This window comes from Triticum aestivum, chromosome 3D (assembly GCF_018294505.1).
Source record: "Triticum aestivum cultivar Chinese Spring chromosome 3D, IWGSC CS RefSeq v2.1, whole genome shotgun sequence".
NCBI classification, from domain to species: Eukaryota; Viridiplantae; Streptophyta; class Magnoliopsida; order Poales; family Poaceae; genus Triticum; species Triticum aestivum.
In genome coordinates this window covers 343092688-343109555 of record NC_057802.1, presented here as the reverse complement: position 1 = coordinate 343109555, position 16868 = coordinate 343092688, and positions in this window count along the sequence as shown.

Genomic DNA, 16868 nt, shown 5'->3' with positions numbered 1-16868 from the left:
AGCATCCCGAGCGCTGCCGAGGGCTAGCCAGGTGCAGCGAGAAGAAATGGTGCAATAGGGCCACGGAAGGGGGAATGCCCACCATGGCCTCGCAGACGAAAGCAAAAATGGCAAGAACGGAGACTGATTGGGGATCCAGGTGCAGCATATGGATCTGATAGTGGGAGAGCAAGGCGTTGAAGAAGGCGGAGAAGGGAGGAACCAGGCTAGCCCACAGGGCGTCGATGAAGAATTGGACCTCGGTGGCTGTCCTCTCGACAGAGGCGCGGGATGCGGGCCAGGCCGCCGTCCTCCCCCATTCGTTGAAGTCAGTGGCGAGCGCAGGGCGCACTTTGTCCATGGCTTCCTGGTTGAGCACCAACGACCGGCCCACGGCGGGTTCAACGGCCGAGGGTGGCGCGGCTGAAGACTGAGACTTCTCCTTCCCTTTCTCCATTCGCCGGGGCGCCATGGCAACAAGGAGGGCCGAGCTCGGGACAGATTGGAAGAGGAGGTTATTGCTTCGGAAAGGCGGGAGAGTTGGATGGGGTGCGTCACCGGCAATGGGGGAATAACTGTGTAAGTCACGGGGCCGCCTAGCTAGGCAGATATCAAGGCTGCATGGGGAAGCGGAGACGCCCACATCCCATCAATCACCACGCGTCAACCGAGGTTGCAGGCTGTTGGGGCCCGCGGCGCTCCGCACTTGCCCCTTGGCTTCACCTCGAAGCCAAGTCCGAGCGCGCCTTGGGCCCGGGGGCTACTTTTGGCGTCCTGGGAAGGGGGGTCCCCAGACTTGCCTGCCTGCGGCCCACGGCGTGGATCCACCAGCGGCCCTGTACGGCCCATCTTCACCAGCAAACACTCAAGACCCTCGCGAGGGGCCAAGCCTCGCGAGGCGGACGACACAAGACCTCCTCCGGGGCGGCCTCACCAGGTTGGCTCGCGAGGGGCGGAGAGATCAAGGCAAGGGGCACCTCGCGAGGTTTCTGTGACGCAAGCCATGACAACCGGGGGCAGGCGGGCACCAGCGCGCACAGTGTCCTCGTTTCCTCTTTGGTTCTAAAGAGGCAAGCGCAGGAGAGGAGTCCCAAGGCATCAGGCAAAGGTTTCCCTATCAGTGCAATGAGACCAAGACCAGCAGAACGGCAGGATGGAGGTCACCGTGGAGCCTAGGACGGCGTCACCACCAGATCCTTTGGCACGCGAAGACCACCTTAAGTCAGGATAACTTGTACTAGTTGTCTCCCTTCAAATTTGGCCGTTGTGGCATCGCTTCCCGCCAGCATTTGGGGAGAGGACAAGGGCCTCTATAAATAGGGCTAGCCACCACAGTAGGAGGCAACTGATCAGAGGCCATTCAGATCATCCTCATCCACACAAACTCACCAAGCACAAGAGCACCTCTCCTCAGGGGGCTGTTCTTCCCTTGTAATTGTTCATCCTCAGCCCAAGAGGCAATCCACCACACCACACTGGAGTAGGGTATTACACCACATCGGTGGCCCTAACCAGTATAAATCTTGTGTCCCTTTGTTCTTCGAGTTCGACGCGCTGAGCCTTGATATCGCGGTGAGGGAGAGTGCTAGGGGGAGGAGAGACCTTCACGCGCACCCCAGTGTTCGAACCTCAAGGGTTTTGCCGGAACCCGAAATCCGACAAAACCCCGCCGGACTCTCTCCCATCACGGAGCTTCTAGCTGGAGACCCAGATGCGACCACGCCGTGGCGGACCCGGAGTCAAACGGGACTCTTCCTGTTACCGAGAGGCTAGACTCGTCTCTCGACACGAACTCCGAACTCTCGAGGTCTGCGCCCTTCGGGCTCGGTCAAGTGGTTATCGCCGACCTAGCTCCGCAGATCCTCAGACGCATGTTTAACTCTCGCTCTTAAACGATAGTCTAGACTTAATACAGTCTCTCGCCATCACAGAAGTATCACCTCCAAACTACGCCCAGCTTGAACTGGGGGCTGAGAGTAGGGAATTTTACGTCCCACCCACCACCCACTTACTAGCCACTGTCGAGGATTTAACCGACATGCTAGACTACACCTCCAAAGACATCGATGGCATGGACGACGATGTCGAAGCCGAATCAGGTCAAAACCCGCCCATCACCGGGCGTTGTACGACCACTTCTACTTACGATGTATACATGGTGGACACTCCTGAGAAGAAGGACAACGATGGCACTCAAGATCCAGATGAGGATAAGCCCATCGATGAACCACCAAAACACCGGCGTCAGCGGCTCCGCTCACGATCGCGTCGGGGAAGGGAAAGCAATACCGGCACCGGAGATAATGACACTCCGGACAACGCCGAAGACCCTGACAACCCCGTTGAGCCTGCGTTCAAGCAGGATGAAAGGGAAGAGGGTCAATTCAGCCCCAAAGAACTCGCCGATCACGAGGATTCGGAAGATATTAACTACTTACCTGTCTCCGAAGAGGATGTTAGCCTTGGTGATGAAGATTTCATCGATCCAGAGGAACCCCTCGAACAAGAACGCTTCAAGCAACGGCTCATCACCACTGCACGGAGCGTGAAAAAAAAGCAGAAGATTAAAGCCGAACAGGATACGCTCAACGACAGATGGACTAAGGTCCTAGCCGCCGAAGAAGGATATGGCTTTGAGTGCCAAATAAAGAGTTATCCCAAACGCAGGCTACTACAACAATTCGACGACGAGGCCCTTGCGCCAATACCGTCAAAATACAATCAAGCTGATCAACCGGACCGACCACCACGTGGACGTGACAAAACGGCTAATTATGCCGAACACCAGCGCGCGCCCCCCACCATAGGGGCAAGGAGACAACGGCTCCAGGCTACACGTACGACCTACGTCAGGACTTGACCAATAGAGTCGGCCAGACTAGATCAATTTATGGATCAAGAGGACGTGCCCCCACACGAGATGACGGCTATCAAGCCTAGCACGACAAACATAACCAAGTTCGGGGTCAGCACTGAACACAGATGTCATCCGAACTCCATCGCGATGTCGCCTGGTACAGACGTGCCACACACCCCATGTGCTTTACCATGAGGTAATGCAGCACCAATTTCCAGAAGGGTTTAAACCCGTGAACATCGAGCAATACGATGGAACGACGGATCCCGCCGTATGGATTGAAGATTTTCTTCTCCACACTCACATGGATCGCGGAGATGACCTCCATGCCATTAAATACCTCCCTCTAAAGCTGAAAGGACAAGCACGGCACTGGTTGAACAGCCTCCCAGAGAACTCCATTTGAAGTTGGGAAGACTTAGAGGATGCATTTCGGGCCAACTTTCAGGGCACTTATGTCCGGCCACCGGATGCTGATGACCTGAGTCACATAGTCCAGCAACCCGGAGAGTCCGCTTGCAAACTTTTGAATCGGTTCTTAATTAAAAATAACCAAATCGTGGACTGTACGGACGCCGAAGCCTTAGCGGCATTTAAGCATAGCGTCCGTGATGAATGGCTCGCCCGACACCTTGGTCAGGAAAAGCCGAAGACTATGGCATCCCTTACTGCACTTATGACCCGCTTCTATGCGCGTGAATATAGCTGGTTGGCCTATAGAAGCAATAGTACCAGCGACCCCGACACTTCTGAGGCCAGGGACGGCAATGGCAGGCCACGACGCTGCAAAAACAAGCGTCAGAACAATAACGAAGAAACAGAGGATACGATAGTAAACGCCGGATTCAGTGGCTCCAGACCCGGTCAGTGGAAGAAGCCATTCAAAGGTAATAGGGACGGTCCATCCAACTTGGAAAAAATACTAGAGGGACCTTGCCAGATTCATGGCACCCCTGACAAGCCTGCCAACCACACCAACAAAAACTACTGGGTTTTCAAGCAGGCCGGTAAATTAAATACCGAACATAAGGGGAAAGGACCTCAAAGCGAGGATGCTGATGAGCCTCGCCCGCCGAACACTGGGGGACAGAAACAATTTCCCCCCCAGGTGAAAACGGTGAACATGATCTATGTCACCCACATCCCCAAGAGGGAGCGCAAATGTGCATTAAGGGACGTCTACACCATAGAGCCCGTCGCGCCAAAATTCAACCCATGGTCGGCTTGTCCGATCAACTGTGATCGCAGGGACCACCCAACCAGTATCCGTCACGGAGGTTCGGCGGCCATGGTACTCGATCCTATCATCGACGGATACCATCTCACTAGAGTCCTTATGGACGGCGGCAGCAGCCTCAACTTGATCTATAAGGATACTGTCTGTAAGATGGGCATGGACCCGTCAAGAATCAAGCCTAGCAACACTACCTTCAAAGGAGTGATACCCGGCGTGGAGGCCCGCTACACGGGCTCATTAACACTGGAAGTAGTATTTGGCTCTCCAGATAATTTCCGAAGCGAAGAATTGATCTTCGACATCGTTCCTTTTCGCAGTGGTTATCATGCACTGCTCGGACGAACATCTTTTGCCCGCTTTAATGCAGTCCCACACTATGCTTATCTGAAGCTCAAAATGCCTGGACCTCGTGGCATCATCACAATAATTGGGAATAAGGAGCGCCCCTCTGTACCGAGGAGCATACCGCGGCCCTAGCAGCCAAAGTACAGAGCGACCTCATCAAGCCGAACAACTCATCGGTCATCAGGACCCATGACACTGCTAAACGTGTCTGATCCGCGTTACAATGCGGTAGCTCGGTGGAACTGGAGCTTGAATAGCAGTTTATCCTCCGCCGATCGCCCCCTAAGGTTGCGGCATATGTACCTCGCGTACATAACTACGCACGTAAAATACCTTGGGCGGCGTCGGGGGCACACTGCAGAAAAAGGTCCATAGTACGGCTTGACCCTATTCGGGCCACAATTTTTTCCCACTATAGGTTTATTAAAAAAACAAGTCTGATCTACAGTTGTCTGAGGACTCCTTTCTAGGTTCCTCTTTTTAACAGACGACCACCGGACTCCTCCTCTCCAAGGATGTCTCACCAAGGAGAAACGACGCAGACATGTAGCAGGGCATCATTGGGATTCTCAAACAACTACTTTTAGGCTCTGTATAAACCTTTCCCTTGTGTAAACTTTTGGCATGTAAAATGGCCTCGATATTCATGGCATTATCTGTAACCACACAGCTCGACGTATTAATCAGGGTATAAAGGAAGCAGTTGATCACCACTTTGTTTGGCAAACATTTTATCTTATATTATCATCTGTATTCCCTCCCTACTTCAGACTGCCACACATGCTTTAGTCCGGCCTTAACACCGAGGGCAGTATTTGGCCCTGCACATTTCAAGTCCGAACACCTATAGGGAACTCTTCGGCGTCCTGGATATTGCATTATATGCATCGGCTCTGAATCATGTCTTTGGTCTATAGTTGGGTTGCCCGGCTCCTATGCTTACCACCTTATGTTCCGCTCGTTTGGCTAAGGTAGTAAAGGGAGAACTACTGCGATTGTATTTCTGGTTCGTCTGGTCAAGTACCTCAGTAGAGAAAGCCGAAGACTGACTGTCATGATAGGCAAGAGCTGGTCGGCGATTCGGCGACTTAGTATTATACTACAAATCATTAGTGATTCACCCTGTGTTACACGAAGGGCTGGTCTTCATCCAGCCGAGTGGAAAAGGCACCATAGTCCGGATAGCTGCACACGCACAAGGGGCTAGTACTTAGCTCCACAGTCAAACTCCCATGGCTAAGTGAAAGTAATAAGCCGCATAGTCCGATTGCCTGGTTCACCTCGCGGACACCTCCTCTACAGACCAAGTCGTTGTATAAAGTGTAGTCACGCGTTATGCCGAACACCCCTGTAGCATCTACGTGGGGGCTGAAGCTGACGACTGGCAACTTTTAGGAATATAACAATAAACGGCTGCACAGGAGAAAAAATCGCTCGAATAGAAGGCGCAAACATAGATATATAACAGCATGGGTTCACAACATTGTTTCTACAACCCGAACACATTTAATCAAATATTATGTCCTTAGAACATTGACCCTCTATCTCTCGGGCTCCTTCTAGGATGTCGTCAAAGTACCTCTCCGGCTTCCGATTATCTTTGCCCTCGGGCGGGCCTGCGGTTGCCACTTCGGTGGCCTTCATCTTCACCCATTGCATTTTGAAGCGGGCGAAGGCCATCCGGGCACCCTCTATGCAGGCCGAGCGCTTCACGGCATCAATCGGTGGCCGCGTATCGACAAGCCGTGCCACCAAACCGAAGCAGCTGCTAGGGATCGGCTCGGTCGGCAAAAGTTGGACTATCAGGTCCTTGATACGTCTCCAACGTATCTATAATTTTTTATTGTTCCATTCTATTATATTATCTGTTTAGGATGTTTTATATGCATTAATATGCTATTTTATATGATTTTTGGGACTAACCTATTAACCTAGAGCCCAGTGCCAATTTATGTTTTTTCCTTGTTTTAGAGTTTCGCAGAAAAGGAATAACAAACGGAGTCCAAACGGAATAAAAAATTCGCGATGATTTTTCTTGGACCAGAAGACACCCAGGAAACTTGGAGTGCAAGTCAGAAGAGCCACGAGGCGGCCACAAGGGTGGAGGGCGCGCCCAGGGGGGTAGGGCGCGCCCCCCGACCTTGTGGGCCCCTCGGTGACTCCCTGACCTAGATCTTCATCCTATATATACTCAAATATCCCAAAAACTTCCAGGGGAGCCACGAAACCACTTCTCCACCGCCACAACCTTCTGTACCCGCGAGATCCCATCTAGGGACCTTTTCAAGCGTCCTGCTGGAGGGGGATTCGATCATGGAGGGCTTCTACATCAACACCATTGCCTCTCCGATGAAGCGTGAGTAGTTTACCACAGACCTACGGGTCCATAGCTAGTAGCTAGATGGCTTCTTCTCTCTCTTTGATTCTCAATACCATGTTCTCCTCGATGTTCTTGGAGATCTATTCGATGTAATACTCTTTTGCGGTGTGTTTGCCGAGATCCGATGAATTGTAGATTTATGATCAGCTTATCTATGAATATTATTTGAATCTCCTCTGAATTCTTATATGCATGATTTGATATCTTTGCAAGTCTCTTAGAACTATCGATTTGGTTTGGCCAACTAGATTGGTGTTTCATGCAATGGGAGAAGTGCTTAGCTTTGGGTTTAATCTTGCAGTGCTCGATCCTAGTGACAGAAGGGGAACCGACACGTATTGTATTGTTGCCATCGAGGATAAAAAGATGGGGTTTTCATCTTTTTATTTGAGTTAATTCCTCTACATCATGTCATATTGCCTAATGCTTTACTCTGTTCTTATGAACTTAATACTCTAGATGCATGTCGGATAGCGGTCGGTGTGTGGAGTAATAGTAGTAGATGCAGAATCGTTTCGGTCTACTTGATACGGACATGATGCCTATATTCACGATCATTGCCTTAGATATCGTCATAACTTTGCGCTTTTCTATCAATTGCTCCGCAGTAATTTGTTCACCCACCGTAATAATTTCTGTCTTGAGAGAAGCCTCTAGTAAAATTTATGGCCCCCGAGTCTATTTTCCATCATATAATCTTCTATTTTCCATCATATGAGTTTCCGGTCTACAATTTTAGTTTCCTATTTACTTTCTTTGCAATCCTTTACTTTCCGTTCTATAAACCAAAAATACCAAAAATATTACTTTACCGTTTATCCATCTATATCAGATCTCACTTTGCAAAAATTTTAGTTGCTCTGGATGAAGTGAAGGCACTGAGGGCCTGGTGAGGTGACATGCGCGGGGCGTGCCGTGAGCCAGAGCTCGGCCGCTCAGATTTGTCGACGTGGCAGGGACGGACCCATGCACCAGTGCCGTGCTTGTGAGAAGGCCCCGTGGGAGGCGATGATCGAGCAGGCGATAGCCGTGGGCAGGTTAAGCATGGAAAGAAAATCAACTTAGGTAAATGCAGGAAGATATATGCCACTGGGTCCGGCCCGAGCGGCTTGGGGATGATGCAGCCCGAGGGGCGCCCCCAGCGAGGTAAGCTAAAGACATGAGCGAAAGGGATACATGCCGCAGGGACGAACCCACGCGGCCTGGGAATAATGCAGTCCGAGGGGCGCTCCCAGCTAAACGAGCTTGGAAGATGTCACCTGGTTCTGTAGACGAAGTAGAGTTGGTGCAGCTGAAGGCGTACGTCGAAGAAATGAGTCCTCACGAGCCACCGGAGACCCGAGCCTCGGGAGGTTCCTTGAAGACCGTCTCCATTTCCTCCAGGACGGCGTGGTACCTGGCCTCCTGAGCCACCAGGACACGCCGCATGTTGCGCTGATAGGCTGACGCCACGCTCGGCAAACCGAAGGGCATGCGAACGTAGCTATGTGGCGGGCCCTCGCAGCGGCCCACACGCGAAGGCCAGAAGCGCTCCTGAGATGCGGCCCTGTTGAGCCCGTGGACGTCGATGAAGACACGCAACCCAGCATCCTCGCCAGGATGGGGAGCTGCACCTCGTGAGTGGCTGTCGCCGCGCATGGCTCTTGCGTCTTGCAGTTCCTGAGTGGTCTTGGTGATGAACTCCTGAGTGGTGGGCACTCCTTGCCCTGTGCTCTCCTGAGGGACACGTGCTGCGAAGCACGCCTCCAAGTGGTGCCCAAGCGCCTCGCTCGTGAGGTTGGCAAGGTCTGAGGCCCTCCAGAAGAGAGCCCCCGAGCCCTGCCCGAGGAGGGCGCTGGGCGCACCTTCCTATGCGATGGAGGGAGGCGCCCCTGAGGCGGGCGCTGATCCTGACGACGCTCCTGCCGCGACGCCATCCTCCTGAGGTCCTGCACGGCGCAGCTGCTTCTTCTTGGGGATGGTCTCCGGAGGGCCCTCGCTTCTGCTGTCGGGGTCACTGATTGCTGCAGCTTGGAAGGCGCGCTCAAGGGATCACACCGCATCTCTCTCTTCACATGGGACCGTGATGATTCCGCCGCTTCCCGGCATCTTGAGGACGTTGTAGCCGTGGTGGGTGACCGCCATGAACTCTGCCGGGGCCGGATACCCGAGGATGGCGTTGTACGGCAGGCGGGTGTGCGCAGCGTCGAAGTTGATGAGCTCGGTGCGGTAGTTCTTGCACTCTCCGAAGGTGACAGGTAGGCGGACCTGCCCTATCGGCGTGGTGGAGCCGTCGGTCACTCCTGAGAAAGGCTTGGTAGGCTGAAGCTGCTCATATGGCACTTGGAGGTTGTCGAACGTGTCGACGGACAGGATGTTGAGCCCTGCGCCCCAGTCGATGAGGATCTTGGTGACTTGCACATTGCTGATGACTGGTGAACAAAGCATCGGGAGGGCGCCGGCGGTGGCCGCGCACTTGAGCTGATCTGCCGAGTTGAAAGTGATGGCGCATTGGGACCACCTGAGTGGGCGCGTGGCCTCGAGCTTGGGGAGCACCGCTTTCACTTCGCGAGCGAACTGTTTGAAGATGCACTGAGAGGCTGGGGCCTGGGCGCCGCCCAAGATGCAGGCGATTGCGCGCGGCTCTTGGAAGCCCCCAGCCCCCTCGTCCTGATGGTGGTCGTCGTTCCTTTTCGGTGGCGGCAGTGGGGGGAGACCGGTGTTGCCTTGGGGGCGATCCTCACGAGGCTGATCCCTCCAGGCGCCCTCGCGAGGATGGTCCTGCCAGCGGTCCTCACGAGGCCTGTCGCGCCATTCCTGGCGCGGGCCACGATCGTCCCAGCGTCCCGCCTCCACGTTCTCCTCCACGGCCGTAGCCCCGGTCGCTGCGCTCGGGGCGTCGACCGAAGCGTCCTTCTCGTATGGCTCTGAGCTCTTGACAGTCACTGGTGTTGTGGGTGTTGAGGTTGTGGAAGGCGCAAAATGGTCGGCTGTTCTTGGATGGCTCGGGCTGATCTCTGCCCCGCTTGGTGTCGGGCTCCGCTGCGAGCACAACCGCCTCCTTGCGCTTCGCGTCCTTGGCCTTAGCCTTCTTCTCCTCTGTACCCGCCGCTGGCAGCTCGAGGAGGGAGAGGCGCCCCTCCTCAGCTCTTGCGCACTTGGTCGCCAGTTTGAACAGCTCCTGAGATGTGCACAGCTCCTCATGGATAGCGAGCTCTTCCTTCATCTTGATGTCACGGACGCCATCGGAGAACGCGGAGATGATGGCCTCGTCCGTGACCTTGGGGATCCTGAGGCGAGTGTTGTTGAAGCGCTGGATGTACTTCTGGAGGGTCTCTCCCGGTTGTTGCTTGATGCGGCGCAGGTCACCCGGGGCCGGCGGGCGATCGCGAGTGCCCTGGAAGTTGGCGACGAAGCGGTCGCGCATCTCGTCCCAGGAGGAGATCGAGTCGTGCTGCAGGTTCAGGAGCCAGGAGCGGGCTCCATCCTTGAGAGCCATGGGAATCCAGTTCGCCATGACTTTGTCATCGTCGTTGGCCGCCTCGATGCTCGGGTCATAGAGCTGCAGGAACTCCGCGGGGTCGGCGGTGCCGTCGTAGCGAGGAGGCAGATCTGGCTTGAACTTGCCTGGTCAGGCGACGCTGCGCAGCTCGGGGGTGAAGGCGCGGCTGTTGGAAATATGCCCTAGAGGCAATAATAAATGGTTATTATTATATTTCTGTGTTCATGATAATAGTCTATTATTCATGCTATAATTGTATTGTCCGGAAATCGTAATACATGTGTGAATACATAGACCACAACCTGTCCCTAGTAAGCCTCTAGTTGACTAGCTCGTTGATCAACAGATAGTCATGGTTTCCTGACTATGGACATAGGATGTCATTGATAACGGGATCACATCATTAGGAGAATGATGTGATGGACAAGACCCAACTTAAGCATAGCATAAAAGATCGTGTAGTTTCGTTTGCTAGAGCTTTTCCAATGTCAAGTATCTTTTCCTTAGACCATGAGATCGTGCAACTCCCGGATACCGTAGGAGTGCTTTGGGTGTGCCAAACGTCACAACGTAACTGGGTGACTATAAAGGTGCATTACGGGTATCTCCGAAAGTGTCTGTTGGGTTGGCACGGATCGAGACTGGGATTTGTCACTCCGTGTAAACGGAGAGGTATCTCTGGGCCCACTCGGTAATGCATCATCATAATGAGCTCAATGTGACTAAGGCGTTAGTCACGGGATCATGCATTGCGGTACGAGTAAAGAGACTTGCCGGTAACGAGATTGAACAAGGTATTGGGATACCGACGATCGAATCTCGGGCAAGTAACATGCCGATTGACAAAGGGAATTGCATACGGATTTATTGAATCCTCGACACCGTGGTTCACCCGATGATATCATCGTGGAACATGTGGGAGCCAACATGGGTATCCAGATCCCGCTGTTGGTTATTGACCGGAGAGGCGTCTCGGTCATGTCTGCATGTCTCCCGAACCCGTAGGGTCTACACACTTAAGGTCCGGTGACGCTAGGGTTGTAGAGATATATGTATGCGGAAACCCGAAAGTTGTTCGGAGTCCCGGATGAGATCCCGGACGTCACGAGAGGTTCCGGAATGGTCCGGAGGTGAAGAATTATATATAGGAAGTCCAGTTTTGTCCACCGGGAAAGTTTCGGGGGTTATCGGTATTGTACCGGGACCACCGGAAGGGTCCCGGGGGTCCACCGGGTGGGGCCACCTGTCCCGGAGGGCCCCGTGGGCTGAAAGTGGAGGGGAACCAGCCCCTAATGGGCTGGGGCACCACTTTGGGCCTCCCCCCCATGCGCCTAGGGTTGGGAACCCTAGGGGGGGGGAGTTTCCCCTTGCATTGGGGGGCAAGGCAACCCCTTCCCCCTTGGCCGCCGCCCCCCCCTTGGAGATCCCATCTCCAAGGGCTGCGCACCCCCCTTGGGGGCCTATATAAAGGGGGGGGGAGGGAGGGCAGCACACTACAGCCTTTGGCGCCTCCCTCCTCCCCTGCAACACCTCTCTCTCGCGCGCAGAAGCTCGGCGAAGCTTTGCCGGAGAGCCGCTACATCCACCACCACGCCGTCGTGCTGTTGGATCTCCATCAACCTCTCCTCCCCCCTTGCTGGATCAAGAAAGGAGGAGACGTCGCTGCACCGTACGTGTGTTGAACGCGGAGGTGCCGTCCGTTCGGCACTCGGTCATCGGTGATTTGGATCACGGCGCGTACGACTCCGTCATCCACGTTCATTGGAACGCTTCCGCTCGCGATCTACAAGGGTATGTAGATCCACTCCTTTCCCCTCGTTGCTAGTAGACTACATAGATGCATCTTGGTGAGCGTAGGAAAATTTTAAATTATGCTACGATTCCCAACAGTGGCATCATGAGCCAGGGCCTATGCGTAGTTACTATGCACGAGTAGAACACAAAGAAGTTGTGGGCGTTGATGTTGCCAATTCTTCTTGCCGCTACTAGTCGTTTCTTGTTTCGGCGGCATTGTAGGATGAAGCGGCCCGGACCGACCTTACACGTACGCTTACGTGAGACAGGTTCCACCGACTGACATGCACTAGTTGCATAAGGTGGCTAGCGGGTGTCTGTCTCTCCTACTTTAGTCGGAACGGATTCGATGAAAAGGGTCCTTATGAAGGGTAAATAGAAATTGGAAAATCACGTTGTGGTCATACGTAGGTAAGAAATCGTTCTTGCTAGAAACCTACAAACCACGTAAAAACTTGCAACAACAATTAGAGGACGTCTAACTTGTTTTTGCAGCAAGTGATATATGTGATATGATATGGCCAGAAGATGTGATGAATGATATATGTGATGTATGAGATTGATCATATTCTTGTAATAGGAATCACGACTTGCATGTCGATGAGTATGACAACCGGCAGGAGCCATAGGAGTTGTCTTTATTATTTTGCATGACCTGCGTGTCATTGAATAACGCCATGTAATTTACTTTACTTTGTTGCTAAACGGTTAGCCATAGAAGTATAAGTAATCGTTGGCGTGACAACTTCATGAAGACACAATGATGGAGATCATGATGATGGAGATCATGGTGTCATGCCGGTGACGAAGATGATCATGGTGCCCCGAAGATGGAGATCAAAGGAGCATGATGATATTGGCCATATCATGTCACTATTTGATTGCATGTGATGTTTATCATGTTTTTTGCATCTTATTTGCTTAGAACGACGGTAGCAAGTAGGATGATCCCTTATAATAATTTCAAGAAAGTGTTCACCCTAACTGTGCACCGTTGCGAAGGTTCGTCGTTTCGAAGCACCACATGATGATCGGGTGTGATAGATTCTTACGTTCGCATACAATGGGTGTTGACGAGCCTAGCATGTACAGACATGGCCTCGGAACACACGCAATACACTTAGGTTGACTTGACGAGCCTAGCATGTACAGACATGGCCTCGGAACACGGAGGACCGAAAGGTCGAGCATGAGTCGTATAGAAGATACGATCAACATGGAGATGTTCACCGATCTTGACTAGTCCGTCTCACGTGATGATCGGACACGGCCTAGTTGAGTTCGGATCATGTTTCACTTAGATAACTAGAGGGATGTCTATCTGAGTGGGAGTTCATTAAATAATTTGATTATATGAACTTAATTATCATGAACTTAGTCTAAATCTTTACACTATGTATTGTAGATCAAATGGCCCACGTTGTCCTCAATTTCAACGCGTTCCTAGAGAAAACCAAGCTGAAAGATGATGGCAGCAACTATACGGACTGGGTCCGGAACCTGAGGATCATCCTCATAGCAGCCAAGAAAGATTATGTCTTAGAAGCACCGCTAGGTGAAGCACCAATCCCTGAGAACCAAGACGTTATGAACGCTTGGCAGCAGCGTGCTGATGATTACTCCCTCGGTCAGTGCGGCATGCTTTACAGCTTAGAACCGGGTCTCCAAAAGCGTTTTGAGAAACATGGAGCATATGAGATGTTCGAGGAGCTGAAACTGGTTTTTCAAGCTCATGCCCGGGTCGAGAGATATGATGTCTCCGACAAGTTCTTCAGCTGTAAAATGGAGGAGAACAGTTCTGTTAGTGAGCACATACTCAGAATGTCTGGGTTGCACAACCGCTTGTCTCAGCTGGGAGTTAATCTCCCGGATGACGCGGTCATTGACAGAATCCTCCAGTCGCTTCCACCAAGCTACAAGAGCTTTGTGATGAACTACAATATGCAGGGGATGGAAAAGACCATTCCCGAGGTGTATTCAATGCTGAAATCAGCTGAGGTAGAGATCAGAAAAGAACATCAAGTGTTGATGGTGAATAAAACCACTAAGTTCAAGAAGGGCAAGGGTAAGAAGAACTTCAAGAAGGACGGCAAGGCGGTTGCCACGCCCGGTAAGCCAGTTACCGGGAAGAAGTCAAAGAATGGACCCAAGCCCGAGACTGAGTGCTTTTATTGCAAGGGAAGTGGTCACTGGAAGCGGAACTGCCCCAAATATTTAGCGGACAAGAAGAAGGCCGGCAACACCCAAGGTATATGTGATATACAAGTAATTGATGTGTACCTTACCAGTACTCGTAGTAGCTCCTGGGTATTTGATACCGGTGCGGTTGCTCATATTTGTAACTCAAATCAGGAACTACGGAATAAACGGAGACTGGCAAAAGACGAGGTGACGATGCGCGTCGGGAATGGTTCCAAGGTCGATGTGATCGCCGTCGGCACGCTACCTCTGCATCTACCCACGGGATTAGTTATAAACCTCAATAATTGTTATTTAGTGCCAGCTTTGAGCATGAACATTGTATCTGGATCTCGTTTAATTCGAGATGGCTACTCATTTAAATCTGAGAATAATAGTTGTTCTATTTATTTGAGAGATATGTTTTATGGTCATGCCCCGCTGGTCAATGGTTTATTCTTGATGAATCTCGAACGTGATGCTACACATGTTCATAGTGTGAATACCAAAAGATGTAAAGTTGATAACGATAGTCCCACATACTTGTGGCACTGCCGCCTTGGTCACATTGGTGTCAAGCGCATGAAGAAGCTCCATGCAGATGGATTTTTGGAGTCTCTTGATTACGAATCATTTGACACGTGCGAACCATGCCTCATGGGTAAGATGACCAAGACTCCGTTCTCCGGAACAATGGAGCGAGCGACCAACTTATTGGAAATCATACATACCGATGTGTGCGGTCCAATGAGCGTTGAGGCTCGCGGAGGATATCGTTATGTTCTCACTCTCACTGATGATTTAAGTAGATATGGGTATGTCTACCTAATGAAACACAAGTCTGAAACCTTTGAAAAGTTCAAGGAATTTCAGAGTGAAGTCGAGAATCAACGTGACAGGAAAATAAAATTCTTACGATCAGATCGTGGTGGAGAATATTTAAGTCACGAATTTGGTACACACTTAAGGAAATGTGGAATAGTTTCACAACTCACGCCGCCTGGAACACCTCAGAGAAATGGTGTGTCCGAACGTCGTAATCGCACTCTATTGGATATGGTGCGATCTATGATGTCTCTTACCGATTTACCGCTCTCATTTTGGGGCTATGCTTTAGAGACTGCCGCATTCACTTTAAATAGGGCACCGTCTAAATCCGTTGAGACGACACCGTATGAATTATGGTTTGGGAAGAAACCTAAGCTGTCGTTTCTAAAAGTTTGGGGATGCGATGCTTATGTCAAGAAACTTCAACCTGAAAAGCTCGAACCCAAATCGGAAAAATGCGTCTTCATAGGATACCCTAAGGAAACTATTGGGTATACCTTCTACCTCAGATCCGAAGGCAAGATCTTCGTTGCCAAGAACGGGTCCTTTCTAGAGAAGGAGTTTCTCTCGAAAGAATTGAGTGGGAGGAAAGTGGAACTTGATGAGGTGATAGTCACCCCTTCCGAACCGGAAAGTAGCGCAGCGCGGGAAAATGTTCCTGTGGTGCCTACACCGACTGGGGAGGAAGTTAATGATGATGATCATGAAGCTTCAGATCAAGTTACTGAACTTCGTAGGTCCACAAGGACACGTTCCGCACCAGAGTGGTACGGCAACCCTGTCCTGGAAATCATGTTGTTAGACAACGGTGAACCTTCGAACTATGAAGAAGCGATGGCGGGCCCGGATTCCGACAAATGGCTAGAAGCCATGAAATCCGAGATAGAATCCATGTATGAAAACAAAGTATGGACTTTGACTGACTTGCCCGATGAGCGGCGAGCCATAGAAAACAAATGGATCTTTAAGAAGAAGACGGACGCAGATGGTAATGTGACCATCTACAAAGCTCGACTTGTCGCTAAGGGTTATCGACAAGTTCAAGGGGTTGACTACGATGAGACTTTCTCACCCGTAGCGAAGCTGAAGTCCGTCCGAATCATGTTAGCAATTGCCGCATACTATGATTATGAGATATGGCAGATGGACGTCAAAACGGCATTCCTTAACGGCTTCCTTAAGGAAGAGTTGTATATGATGCAGCCGGAAGGTTTTGTCGATCCTAAGAATGCTAACAAAGTATGCAAGCTCCAACGCTCAATCTATGGGCTGGTGCAAGCATCTCGGAGTTGGAACATTCGCTTTGATGAGATGATCAAAGCGTTTGGGTTTACACAGACTTATGGAGAAGCCTGTGTTTACAAGAAAGTGAGTGGGAGCTCTGTAGCATTTCTCATATTATATGTGGATGACATACTATTGATGGGAAATGATATAGAATTCTTGGAAAGTATAAAGGCCTATTTGAATAAGTGTTCTTCAATGAAGGACCTTGGAGAAGCTGCTTATATATTAGGCATCAAGATCTATAGAGATAGATCAAGACGCCTCATTGGTCTTTCACAGAGTACATACCTTGACAAGATATTGAAGAAGTTTAGTATGGATCAGTCCAAGAAGGGGTTCTTGCCTGTATTGCAAGGTGTGCAATTGAGCACGGCTCAATGCCCGACCATGGCAGAAGATATAGAAGAGATGAGTGTCATCCCCTATGCCTCGGCCATAGGGTCTATTATGTATGCCATGCTGTGTACCAGACCTGATGTAAACCTTGCCGTAAGTTTGGTAG